The sequence below is a fragment of the Rhinoraja longicauda genome, chromosome 4 (genome assembly GCF_053455715.1).
Source record: "Rhinoraja longicauda isolate Sanriku21f chromosome 4, sRhiLon1.1, whole genome shotgun sequence".
Classification (NCBI taxonomy): domain Eukaryota; kingdom Metazoa; phylum Chordata; class Chondrichthyes; order Rajiformes; family Arhynchobatidae; genus Rhinoraja; species Rhinoraja longicauda.
The window spans coordinates 2,946,825-2,960,767 of record NC_135956.1 but is presented as its reverse complement, the minus strand read 5'-3'; positions in this window follow the sequence as shown (position 1 = coordinate 2,960,767).

The following is a 13,943-nucleotide window of genomic DNA, read 5'->3' as shown; positions in this document are numbered from 1 at the left end:
ACACAGCCAGTGGTAGGTGACAAGCCTACGCTGGCAGGCGAAGTGATGGAAGCAGATGCTGCATTAACATTTGATGGTGCTCGGCACGTTGGCACAGAGGGAGAGTTGCTGCCTTACAGCACCAGAGACCTGGGCTTGTTCCTGACTACTGGTGCTTGTCTGTATGGAGTTTGTACGTTCTCCCCGTGAACTGTGCGGGTTTTCTCCGGGTGCTCTGGTTTCCCCCCACACTCCAAAGACGTACAGGTTTATAAGTTAATTAGCGGTAAAATTGCCCCTAGTGTGTAAGATAGTGTTAGTGTGCGAGGATCGCTGGTCAGCATGGAATCCGTGGGCCAAAGGGCCTGTTTCCGTGCTGTATCTATAAACTAAACCAAACTAATCAATCAGACAGACATGCAAACCAATAGGAAATAGAGATACAGACCTTGTTCAGGTAGATTGGATTAGTTTAGATTGATATAATGTGCAGTGTAGAGATTGTGGGCTGATGAGCCTGTTCCTATGCCATCCTATCTTATGTTCTGTGTATTAAGTTGACATGAAGCATGGCATTTCAGATTGGCACAGTGGTGCAGCGGTATAATTGCAAATAAAGCTCTGTATTCCTGTATTCCTGTTCATGAACTCTGGGAGAATGTCTTCCATATCGTATAGTCCCAAGTGTCCCAAAATCGATCTTTCACATAATATGTGTAAAAATCCCTCAAATTCAAATTCTGTTATTATTTGAAAAACATTTTTAATTGAATTATTACTTTTCAAGTGGCAATTAAATCTCTACTTCGAAAAATATCTCATTGCCAATGTGCAGATGTGATGTAACTCGAATATCTGTATATTTATAATTACATTGGGTAAAAGTAATGATTCACTGAGTATAAATGTTAAAGATAATTTATTTCAGCACTTATTCTGTAAAATATACATCAGCAGTGGAGAACGTTTAATGATCAGTTATAGAATCACATAGCACGGAATCAGGCCATTCAGCCCACGATGTCCATTGAGACCAATTCACTGGATGTTTTCAAGAGACAGTCTTGGGGCTAACGGACTCAATGGATATGGGGAGAAAGCCGGAACGGGGTACTGATTTTAGATGATCAGCCATGATCGTATTGAATTCGATTGCTGGTTTGAATGGCCGAATGGCCTACTCCTGCACCTATTTTCTTGGTTTCTATGCTTCTATGTTTCTATGAGGACCCATCAAAAACGAATCTGATTTTCCTGCACTTGGTACCATTGCTCTGCTACCACAACTGTGTATTCCGGATTCCAACCACCCTCTGGTTGAATGAACCTCCCCCTCGATCCCTAAACACTACTCCCCAGTGCCATGCCATTCATTACGTATGCCCAAGTCTGTGTTAAATAAGTGGATCTTCACAGAAGTAGTCAGGACCTGACTGTCTGACCGTAAATCAACAATAGCTTCTTCCCCTCGCCCTAACTTGGCCTATCTTAGACATGCCCTTTTGATTGAAGGAGTCATGCAGAACATCCTTCTGTGACAAGGCCCAGTGGATTGAAGCAGGATCTCAACCCGGTACATCACGCGTCCCTCTGCCTCCACAGAGATTGCATGACCAACTGAGTCCCTCTAGTCATCTGTGTATTGTTGCTGATTACAATATCTGCAGTCTTTCGTGCCACAGTAGAATGATGCCTGGCACTCAATTTCCGACACATGGTGCCTGGGCAGCTGCTACATCATGCTGGCTTTGGAAAGAAGACTGATTAAGGTTGTAGGGAATGGCCGTTGAGTTAAAACCTCCTGGGTCTCATGTTGCCAAGGTGGGTAAACATTAGGGGTGCCAACCATCTCACTCCCAAATAAGGGACAAGGTGGCGCCCCACGTGACCTCACCCAGCCAGCGGCCACGTGCTCCCACTCCACCAATGGCGGCCACCCAGGCCCGCAGGTGGGTTGCTACGCAACCTCCGTTAGGCGACGCCCGGGCCACCGGGACCTACACTGTCTGCATCTAAACTGTCCAGACCTACACTGTCCGGACCTACAGCGACCGGGCCTACAGCAACCGGGCCTACAGCGTCCGGGCCTACATTGTCCAGGCCTACAGTGATCGGGCCTACAGCGTCCAGGCCTACAGCGCCCACCGGGCCTAATACGGGACAAGGGCGATCCTGTACAGGACAAACCAATTTAGCCCAAAATACGGGATGTCCCGGCTAATACGGGACAGTTGGCAACCCTAGTAAAAACGTTGATATATACTTTTGTAATATTAATATATAGAGCATAGAACATGGAACAGTACTGCACAAGAACAGACCCAAAGGCAAACAATGCCTTTACCAATATAACAGATTGGACTATTACTATTAATATGTCAGTTTTACGTCTAATTTTAGCCAGTTCCCTATCCTCAATTCATTGGTCTGCCTGCCTGTATATCAGCTACAGCTAGTTCACCGTTTATTTGTTTGTTGGCGTGGATGACATCTTTAGTTTAGTTTAGTTTATTTTGGTTTAGAGATACAGCATGGAAGCAGGCCCTTCGGCCCACCATGTCTGCACCAACCAGCGATCTCGGAGAAAACCCACGCGAGAATGTGCAAACTCCGAGATGGAACCCGGGTCTCTGGTGCTGCAAGTGCTGTAAGGCAACTGCTCTACCATTGCACCACCGTGCTGCCCTTCTGTAACCACAATCTGTAAGGTTGTATTTGATAACCATCTCCACTAGCTCTGAATTATATCAACCGGACAGTCTTTGCTCACCACTGGAGCAACCATTGCAGCTAGATGTCATTCCTCCTCTTTTCCCTCCTCATGTAACTCCACAGTTGTGGACATTGGGCTCCTTTGTCTAAACATTGAATAGATGTCCATCAGAAAGCAGGGACAGGAGATGCTGCCTATTTCCTGCCTGCTATGGTGTAGGACATGATCTGACCCAAATAGCTGTTTGATACATTGGCTAGATCATCCATCAGAGAAGGTCAACACTTTGTAGATTTCATTTCATGGCAGCAGCTATCTGGCAACCTTTGGCATTGTGGGGTGTCACGGTGGTGCAGCGGTAGAGTTGCTGCCTTACAGCGCCGGAGACCCGGGTTTGATCCTGATTGCGGGTGCTGTCTGTGCACAGTTTGTACATTCTCCCCGTGACTGCGTGGGTTTTCTCCGGATGCTCGTTTCCTTCCACATTCCAAAGACGTACAGCTTTACAGGTTAATGGGCTTTGGTAAGAATAGTAAATTGTCCCTAGTGTGTGTGTGTGTGTGTGTGTGTGTGTGTGTGTGTGTGTGTGTGTGTGTGTGTGTGTGTGTGTGTGTGTGTGTGTGTGTGTGTGTGTGTGTGTGTAGGATAGTGCTATAGTATGGGGACTCGGTGGGCCGAAGGGCCTGTTTCCGCAATGTATCTCTAAACTAAAATTAAACTAAAACAAGTGCAAGCCATTTTTTTCTCCAAAACTGGCTCCACTTACAAAATACCATAAATAGGGATTGTTTCAGCTACATCTTTCTCGCTGATTTAAATCAAGAGATTGTTGATGTTGGTTACCAAAAGAAAAAGAGTAAAAATGCTGGAGTAACTCAACAAGTCCTGCAACATCTCTGGAGAAGATGGGTGAGGTAGCATTTCGGTTTGGGACCATTCTTCAGACTGATTGTAGTAGGGGGGAGGAAGTTGGAAGTGAGGTAAGAGTAGGACAAAGCCTGGCAAGTGATAGGTGGATACAGGTGAGGGTGGGGGAGGGAGGGGAGGATTGCATTTGGTTGGACAGAGGCCAGAGATGAAAGGACAAAAGGGTGTGTGGCCGATTTTTCTCCCGCTTGAGAAAATAACACTCGCACACCAGTCTTTATTAGCGTGGTATCACGGGGAACTCAGCTCTCTACAGCAAGGTAACTACAGCTCTGAAGCACGACAGAATATGTGGTTCTTTATACAGGTAGTACACCATAATTCATCCGGCACAATCTAACCCTGATAACAAGCTACACAATGTGCCAGTCAGCACATTCCTTACGTAAACTTAAACACAGGATACGGTTACATCTGGGACTAGATAAGAACAACACCCACTTCTTCTTCACGCAAACATTGCGACCATTTATTAAGCAATTAAGCAAGACGGTCTCCTAAGCAAGACACACACTAGGATTAACCCTTTCACAGCTGAATCCTTTCCACAGGGTGAGATAAGGATTGACGAGGTGTGAAACGTGAAGCCAGAGGAAGGAATGGGATGGAAGGGGAGAGGGGATATTCCCTCTTGGGTAGCTTACAACCCAACAGTACGAACATTGCATTCTCTAATTTTAGATAGCTAACCTGCACACCCAACTCATCTTTTCCCCTCCCTTCCCCTTTTCCCTCCTCTCTTCCCCATGCCCCACCTGGATGTGTGCCGATATCACCCTTCCCCTGGGCTCTTCCAGCACTAATCTTCCTCATTTGTTAGACCTAAGTTCCACTTACATCAAGGAAAATGCATTCTTAACTGTGTCATGTCTTCCCCCTTTCTCCACAAACCTATGATAACCCTGAAAAACACAATATCTTTCTGGAAACTTGCCTGCAGACGCTGGGCATTACAACCCTTGAATCTTTGCCACAACTTCAGTAAGATTCTGAGATGATACCGCTCTACAATCGTGATCCTTTTAATTACACAGTGAATGCAATATATGACAAATAAAATTTAAACTACTTCCTTGATTGATCAATATTAGCCTCTGCCCAAATCTCATTGCTGGAGGATGTTAAATTTCCTTTTAAGACTGAGATCTACAGCTCTGCAGATAGACACGAAATGCTGGAGTAACTCAGCGGGTCAGGCAGCATCTCTGGAGAGAAGGAATGGGTGACGTTTCGACTGAAGAAGGGCCTCGACCCGAAACATCACCCATTCCTTCTCTCCCGAGATGCTGCCTGACCCGCTGAGTTACTCCAGCATTTTGTGTCTACCTTTGATTTAAACCAGCATCTGCAGTTTTTTTTCCTACACATCTGCAGGTCTATCTTCAGTTTGTGCTTTGAGACTGCAGATAGTTAAAACATGCAATGATATAATCACTGCACATGGAAAGCCAAGTTGCCAATTGTTTAGCAAGCAGGATTTGCAAGCGTGTGGGTGAGCATGTGGCCCGGGTGTGGGACAGGGCTGGGGAATCGGGCAACGTATCAGGGGAACTGGCTCCACTCTGCCCACTTCCACAACTCACCCGAGCACCAGAGGCTACACGCAGCACGACCACACCACGGAAGAGGAGAGGCAGGTTGGCAGTCTCAATGGGCCAGAGCTTGCCGCCAGCAGGAAGCCACCCTCTCCTGGTGTGTGGGAAAAGTACTGGAAGTACTTTTCTTTTTAGAGATACAGCGGAAACAGGCCCTTTGCCCCACAGAGTCTGCGCCGCCCAGCGATCCCCGCACATTAACACTATCCTCCACACACTAGGGACAATTTACCCATACACCATGCCAATTTACCTACATACCTGTACGTCTTTGGACTGAATGAATGAATGAATGAATGAATGAATGAATGAATAAGTTTATTGGCCAAGTATGTACACATACAAGGAATGTGCCTTGGTGCTCCGCTCGCAAGTAACAACATTAACATACAGTAAACAATTACGAATAAAGCATAAAACATTAAAACATTAAGAATAGAACATTTCGGTTCAAACATTTGAGCAGAAACAAGCCCTTTGGCCCACTGAGTCCTCATCGACCAACGATCCCCGCACATTAACACTATCCTACACACACTAGGGACAATTTACCCATACACCATGCCAATTAACCTACATACCTGTACATCTTTGGAGTGAATGAATGAATGAATGAATGAATGAATAAGTTTATTGGCCAAGTATGTACACATACAAGGAATGTGCCTTGGTGCTCCGCTCGCAAGTAACAACATGAACATACAGTAAACGATTAAGAATAAAGCATAAAACATTAAAACATGTGAGTGAAATAAACCGGAGCAAAGAGAGACGACAGACGTTTGGTTATTGAGTGGAGCTACTACTCGCGGAAAAAAGCTGTGGGAGGAAACCGAAGATCTCGGAGAAAACCCACGCGGGTCACGGGGAGAATGTGCAAACTCCGTACAGACATAACCCGTAGTCGGGATGGAACCCGGGTCTCTGGCGCTGCAAGCACTGTAAGGCAGCAACTCTACCGCTGCACCACCGTGGCGCCCAAACGGCATACATTTTATGTACTGGCATTAAATTTTTGGTGAAGTGCCCACCCCTGATTCTAAATGGCTTTGTACAAAACTTGGATAGACAAAACCCGCCCCTCCATATAAAATGACTGAACGATCACTGACAGCTGACAAAGCCAGACATCATTCAGCAACACTGGCCAATAAACTAATTCATTCAACATTGCTGCAGCAGCAGCACCAAGCTGTGTTGCTTGGGAAGTATTGTGTGGGGATTGTGTGGGGATAGTAAGGAGTAAGACCTGTGTGATCTCCCGGACAAATTTCGATCGCCTAGCTTGGGGTCGGAGAGGAATTTCCCGGATTTTTTTATCCCAAATTGGCCTGGGTTTTTTATCCGGTTTTTCGCATCTCCCAGGAGATCACTCAGTTCTTTTGGGTGGGCGGTTGGAGCGGTTGGAGTAGCGGCCGGGCGGTAGGTTTAGTAACCGAGCACGGGGCTTTGTTTCGGGAGTATGAGTGCCAGGGCAGTTTTTTGTTCTGGGTGTCAGATGTGGGGAATCTGGGAGTCTGATAGTCTTCCAGACATCCGCATCTGCGCCAGGTGTGACGAGATGGGGCTCCTAAGGGACCGTATTAGGAACCTGGAGTGGCAGATTGATGACCTCCGTCTGATCAGGGAGAGTGAGGATGTTATAGATAGGAGTTACAGAGAGGTGGTCACTCCTAGACCACGGGAGGTAGACAAGTGGGTCACTGTTAGGGGGTGCAAGGAACAGAGGCTGGGACTAGAGAGTACCCCGGTGGCTGTACCCCTTGGAAATAAGTACTCCTGTTTAAGTACTGTTGGGGGGGACAGCCTACCTGGGGGCAGCGAAGGTGCCCGGGCCTCTGGCAAGGAGTCCGGCCCTGTTGCTCAGAAGGGTAGGGAAAGGAAGAGGAGAGCGATAGTAATAGGGGACTCTATAGTGAGGGGGTCAGATAGGCGTTTCTGTGGACGCAGTCGGGAGACCCGGATGGTGGTTTGCCTCCCTGGTGCCGGTGTCCGGGATGTGTCTGAACGTGTCCAGGATATCCTGAAAGGGGAGGGAGATGAGCCAGAGGTCGTGGTACATATAGGTACCAACAATATAGGTAGGATAAGGGAAGAGGTCCTGAAAGGAGAATTTAGGGGGCTAGGAAGAGAGTTAAAAAAAAGGACTTCCAAAGCAATAATCTCAGGCATACTGCCTGTGCCACGCGATAGTGAGAATAGGAATGGAGTGAGGTGGAGGATAAATACGTGGCTGAGGAACTGGTGCAGGGAGCAGGGTTTCAAGTTTCTGGATCATTGGGACCTCTTCTGGGGGAAGTATGACCTGTACAAAAAGGACGGGTTGCATCTGAACCTAAGGGGAACCAATATCCTGGCGGGGAGATTTGCTAAAATAATTGCGGAGACTTTAAACTAGTACGGTTGGGGGGAGGGACTCAAACACAGAGAGCTAATAGGCAGTGTGTGAGGCAGGAGGCAGAAAAGGGAAACACTCAGACCCAATATGTAGGAGAGAAAGAAGGGAAAAGAAATAAACTGAGAATAAGAAATGATGGGTCCCTTAAATGTGTATATTTTAATGCTAGGAGCATCGTAAGAAAGGTGGATGAGCTTAGAGCCTGGATTGACATCTGGAAGTATGATGTTGTGGCGATCAGTGAAACATGGTTGCAGGAGGGTTGCGATTGGCAATTAAATATTCCAGGATTTCATTGTTTCAGATGTGATAGAATCGGAGGGGCAAGAGGTGGGGGTGTTGCATTGCTTGTCAGGGAGGATATCACAGCAGTGCTTTGGCAGGACAGACTAGAAGGCTCGATTAGGGAGGCTGTTTGGGTGGAACTCAGAAATGAGAAAGGTTTAGCAACACTTATAGGGGTGTATTATAGACCGCCAAATAGGGAACGAGAATTGGAAGAGCAAATATGTAAGGAGATAGCAGATATTAGTAGTAAGCACAGAGTAGTGATTGTGGGTGATTTCAATTTTCCGTATATAGACTGGGAATCACATTCTGTTAAAGGGCTGGATGGTTTGGAGTTTGTAAAATGTGTGCAGGATAGTTTTTTGCAGCAATACGTAGAGGTGCCTACCAGAGAAGGGGCAGTGTTGGACCTCCTGTTAGGAAATGAGATGGGTCAGGTGATGGAGGTATGTGTTGAGGAGCACTTTGGGTCTAGTGATCACAATGCCGTTAGTTTCAATATCATTATGGAGAAGGTCAAATCTGGACCAAGGGTTGAGATTTTGGATTGGAGAAAGGCTAATTTTGAGGAGATGAGAAACAATTTAAAAGGAGTGAAATGGAAATGTTTGTTTTATGAAAAGGATATAATAGAGAAATGGAGGATATTTAAAGGTGAAATGTTGAGAGTACAGAGTCTTTATGTCCCTGTTCGGTGGAAAGGAAAGAATAATAATTTGAAAGAGCCGTGGTTTTCCAGGGAAATTGGACACTTGGTTCGGAAAAAGAGGGAGATATACAATAAATATAAGCGGCAGGGAGTAAATGAGGTTCTTGAGGAATATAAAGAATGTAAAAGGAATCTTAAGAAGGAAATTAGAAAAGCGAAAAAAAGATATGAGGCTGCTTTGGCAAGTAATGTAAAAGTAAACCCCAAGGGGTTCTACAGATATGTCAATAGCAAAAGGATAGTGAGGGATAAAATTGGTCCATTAGAGAGTCAGAGTGGACAGCTATGTGCTGAGCCGGAAGAAATGGGGGAGATATTAAACAATTTCTTTTCTTCGGTATTTACCGAGGAGAAGGATATTGAATTATGTGAGGTAAGCGAAACAAGTAGAGTAGTGATGGAAATTAGGAGGATTAAAGAAGAGGAGGTACGGACACTTTTGAAAAATATAAAAGTGGATAAGTCTCCAGGTCCTGATAGGATATTCCCTAGGACATTGAGGGAAGTTAGTGCAGAAATAGCAGGGGCTATGACGGAAATATTTCAAATGTCATTAGAAACAGGGATGGTGCCGGAAGATTGGCGCATTGCGCATGTTGTGCCTTTGTTTAAAATAGGTTCTAAAAGTAAACCTAGCAATTATAGACCTATTAGTTTGACGTCTGTGGTGGGAAAATTAATGGAAAAGATACTTAGGGACAATATATATAATTATTTGGATAATCAAGGCCTGATTAGAAACAGTCAACATGGATTTGTGCCTGGAAGGTCATGTTTGACTAATCTTCTTGAATTTTTTGAAGAGGTTACCAGGGAAATTGATAAGGCAAGGCTGTGGATGTTGTCTATATGGACTTCAGTAAGGCATTTGACAAGGTTCCACATGGAAGGTTGATTAAGAAGGTTAAATCGTTGGGTATTAATAGTGAGGTTGCAAGATGGATTCAACAATGGCTGAATGGGAGATACCAGAGGGTAACGGTTGACAATTGTATGTCAGGTTGGAGGCCAGTGTCTAGTGGAGTACCCCAAGGATCTGTGTTGGGTCCACTGTTGTTTGTCATTTACATTAATGATCTGGATGATGGTGTGGCAAATTGGATTAGTAAATATGCAGATGATACTAAGATAGGTGGTGTAGTTGATAGTGAGGTAGATTTTCAAAGTCTACAGAGAGACTTGGGCCTTTTGGAAGGGTGGGCTGAAAGATGGCAGATGGAGTTTAATGCTGATAAGTGTGAGGTGCTGCATTTTGGTAGGACAAATCAAAATAGGACGTACAGGGTAAATGGTAGGGAATTGAGGAATGCAGTGGAACAGAGGGCTCTGGGAATAACTGTGCATTGTTCCCTGAAGGTGGAATCTCATGTGGATAGGGTGGTGAAGAAGGCGTTTGGTATGCTTGCCTTTATAAATCAGAGCATCGAGTATAGAAGTTGGGATGTAATGTTAAAATTGTACAGGGCATTGGTGAGGCCGAATCTGGAGTATGGTGTGCAGTTCTGGTCGCCAAATTATAGGAAGGATGTCGACAAAATGGAGAGGGTACAGAGGAGATTTACTAGAATGTTGCCTGGGTTTCAGCACTTAGGCTATAGAGAGAGGTTGAACAGGTTGGGTCTTTATTCTTTGGAGCGTAGAAGGTTGAGGGGGGACTTGATAGAGGTTTTTTAAATTTTGAGAGGGACGGACAGAGTTGACGTGGGTAGGCTTTTCCCTTTGAGAGTGGGGAAGATTCCAACAAGGGGACATAGCTTCAGAATTGAGGGACAAAGGTTTAGGGGTAACATGAGGGGGAACTTCTTTACTCAGAGGGTGGTGGCTGTATGGAATGGGCTTCCGGTGGAAGTGGTGGAGGCTGGCTCGATTTTATTATTTAAGAGTAAATTGGATAGGTATATGGATAGGAGGGGATTAGAAGGTTATGGTCTGAGTGCAGGTAGATGAGACTAGGTCAGGGAGAATGGTCGGCGTGGACTGGTAGGGCCGGACAGGCCTGTTTCCATGCTGTAGTTGTTATATGGTTATATGGTTAACACAAAATTGGTCAAGTCTTTGAATATATCTAAATATCCCTGAAATTCAAAAGTTATTGAAAGTTAATTACTATTACGATTTCACGAAATAATGAACGTAGAAAAGTTTAAAGGTCTCTTGAGATTACTTGCCGACACATCTAAACAGTGAGAAACTTCAAAGCAAACATCAGGGCCGCGGGGCCTTCCATCCCCTTGCGGGGGCTGTGCGTGTCGTTTGCCTCGGTAGGGGTCAAGCTGCCTGTCCGTGGGTGCGGGGGGAAGAGAGTGGAAGTTTTGTTGCCTTCCATCACAGTGAGGGGGTGTTTGGAGTCACTGTGATGGATGTTTGTGTTGGGGTCGGGTGTCCTGTGTTCTTTTCTTTTTTGCTGTGTCTTGTGACTGCTGAAATTTCGTTCGGTATTTATACCGAATGACAATAAAGTTCTGTTATGTTATACAACAAGCAGGCTTCCCTCTATGTGATTCACAGCTGGGGAAGGCAGCAGGCGTGTACCATGGCACTGAACGCAGTCTTAGAGTTCAAGGTCAGAGCACAACTGGGAAATCACAAGCAGAACCTGGTCGGCAAGCCCAGGACTCCGGCATTTCTGAGGGGAATTGCCAACTCTGTGCCAACTCATGTAGGTTTTGCCTCATCATCAGTGCACCAACATCACTCAATTAGAGTAGTGTAGGAAAATAACTGCAGATGCTGGTACAAATCGAAGGCATCCCAAAATGCTGGAGTAACTCAGCGGGCCAGGCAGCATCTCAGGAGAGAGGGAATGGGTGACGTTTCGGGTCGAGACCCTCCTTCAGTCAGAAGATGGGTGTCGACCCGAAACTTCACCCATTCCTTCTCTCCTGAGATGCTGCCTGACCCGCTGAGTTACTCCAACATTTTGTGATACCTTCACTCAATTAGAGGATTATTAACAGAGCCTTGGCAATATCACAACACGAGCAGCAGTTACTGGGCTTCCTGGAACATTCAGAAAATGAGAAAACCCTCAGTATTCAGACACATTTGTATAACTGTTGGGTGAATGAGTTTAGTTAGAGTCGTAGAGTCAAAGAGCATGGAAATAGGCCCTTTGGCCCATTGAGTCTCAGCTGGTCATAAAGTATCTATGTACATTAACCCTGCACTGATCCTAAGTTATTCCCTCCAGATACCCATCAGCGTCCCCCCTCGCCTCTCCACAGATTCTCCCCCTCATCCACAAATCACAGTAGCCACGTCTCACGTTTGTGGGATGTGGGGGAAGCTGGAGCACCTGCAGGATACTCGTGCAGTCAGAGCGGGAATGTGCAAACACCACCCAAACAGGGCCGGAGCTTCGGATCAAACCCTGCATGCTGGAGCTGTGAGGCAGCAGCTTCAGAGCTAAACGCTGGGTTCCTATTTGTTTACAATTCTTGGGGAGTGAGGTTACTTTGAAGATATTTGCACCGTTCCGAATGGTAACTCCCGTGCACATGCACCGGCATCTTGCACGCATGTGCACTGGCACCTGACACGCATGTGCACCAGCACCTGACACGCATGTGTGCTGGCATCTTACACACATGTGTGCTGGCATTTTACATGCATGTGCACCGGCACCTGACACGCATGTGCGCCGGCATTTGACACGCATGTGCACCAGCACCTGACATGCATGTGTGCTGGCATCTTACACACATGTGGGCTGGCATCTTACACGCATGTGCACCGGCATCTTACACACATGTGTGCTGTCATCTTACACACATGTGCACCGGCATCTTACACACATGTGCACCAGCATCCAACACGCATGTGCATCAGCACCTGGCACGCACATGTGCACTGGTATCATATATACACACATGTGTGCTGGCATCTTACACACATGTGCGCTGGCATCTTACATGCATTGGTGCTGGCATCTTACATGCATGTGCACTGGCATTATACAAACACGTGTGCCGCCATCTTACACACACGTGTGCTGGCATCATACACACACGTGCACTGGCATCTTACACGCATGTGCACCAGCATCTTACACGCATGTGCACCTGCATCTTACAAGCCTCGGCTGGATTAATGAGCCATTAACTTCCTGTACGTTCATTGAGGTCCCCTATGCATCACCCCGATAACCCATCCCCATCGCCAACAGATCACCAACCACAGTATCCTGGCACAGGTGTTTACTGCGATCCATGAATTACATTTTATGTTTATGTTGGTCACTCTAATATCAATATTGTAGTGGTAAAGTGATTCCCACTATGACTAATTTTACTATGAAAATATTAGGGTTTGCTGAATGTGACCAATGGGCCTAAGCTAAGGGGGTTCAGGGACATTCAATAATATAAACATTACCAAAATCACATAAACAAAACTATTCCCTTCATTTGTACGAAACTTTGGCAACGGGTCTATTCTGACTTAAGCAGAATGGCTGATTTAAAGATAAAACTTGTTTTTTCACAGTTCAGCATAAGCATCTTCTGATGCCTGTTTCAGCCCTGGACTCTTCCAGCCATCTGCTCCCAAACACACTTTCCATATTGAGTTTTGTCAGACTTTAACCACTTCACTTCTGTATTGTGAGGCATGAGTTCATGAGACTTTCTTTTCAGTTTCAAAGATGTCAAATACTTTGCTTTGTCATTTGTGCAGCATTAATAGCCATGGGCGAGGTGGAAGAGAAATGCAAAAGCAACAGAAGGTGGGACGGGTGTCCAGGGTTATGGGGAGAAGGCAGGAAAATGGGATTAGTATAACAGAGCTTTATTTGTCATTCGGTACCAAGGTACGGAACAAAACTACATAGCAGTCATACAAAAAAGAACGCAAGACACATGACCCCAACACAAACATCCATCACAGTGACTCCAAACACCCCCTCACTATGATGGAGGCAACAAAACTTCCACTCTCTTCCCCCCGCCCACGGACAGACAGCTCGTCCCTGACCGACCCGCACAGTCCCCGCAAGGGGATGGAAGTCCCCACGGCCGAGTCGCACCGGGCGCTGAAACGTCTCGCGGCCGAGCCGGGCAATGGAAGGCCCCGCGACCAAGCCTTGCGCACCTAAGTCCCGTGGCCGAGCCGCACCGGGCAATGTTAAGTCCCGTGGCCGAGCCGCACCAGCGATATAAAGCCCCGCGGCCGAGCCGCACCGGGCGATGTTAAGTCCCGCGGCCGAGCCGCACCGGGCGATGTAAAGTCCCGCGGCCGAGCCGCACCGGGCGATGTTAGGACCCGCGGCCGAGCTGCACCGGGCACTGTTAAGTCCAGCGGCCGAGCCGCACCAGCGATGTAAAGTCCCGCGGCCAA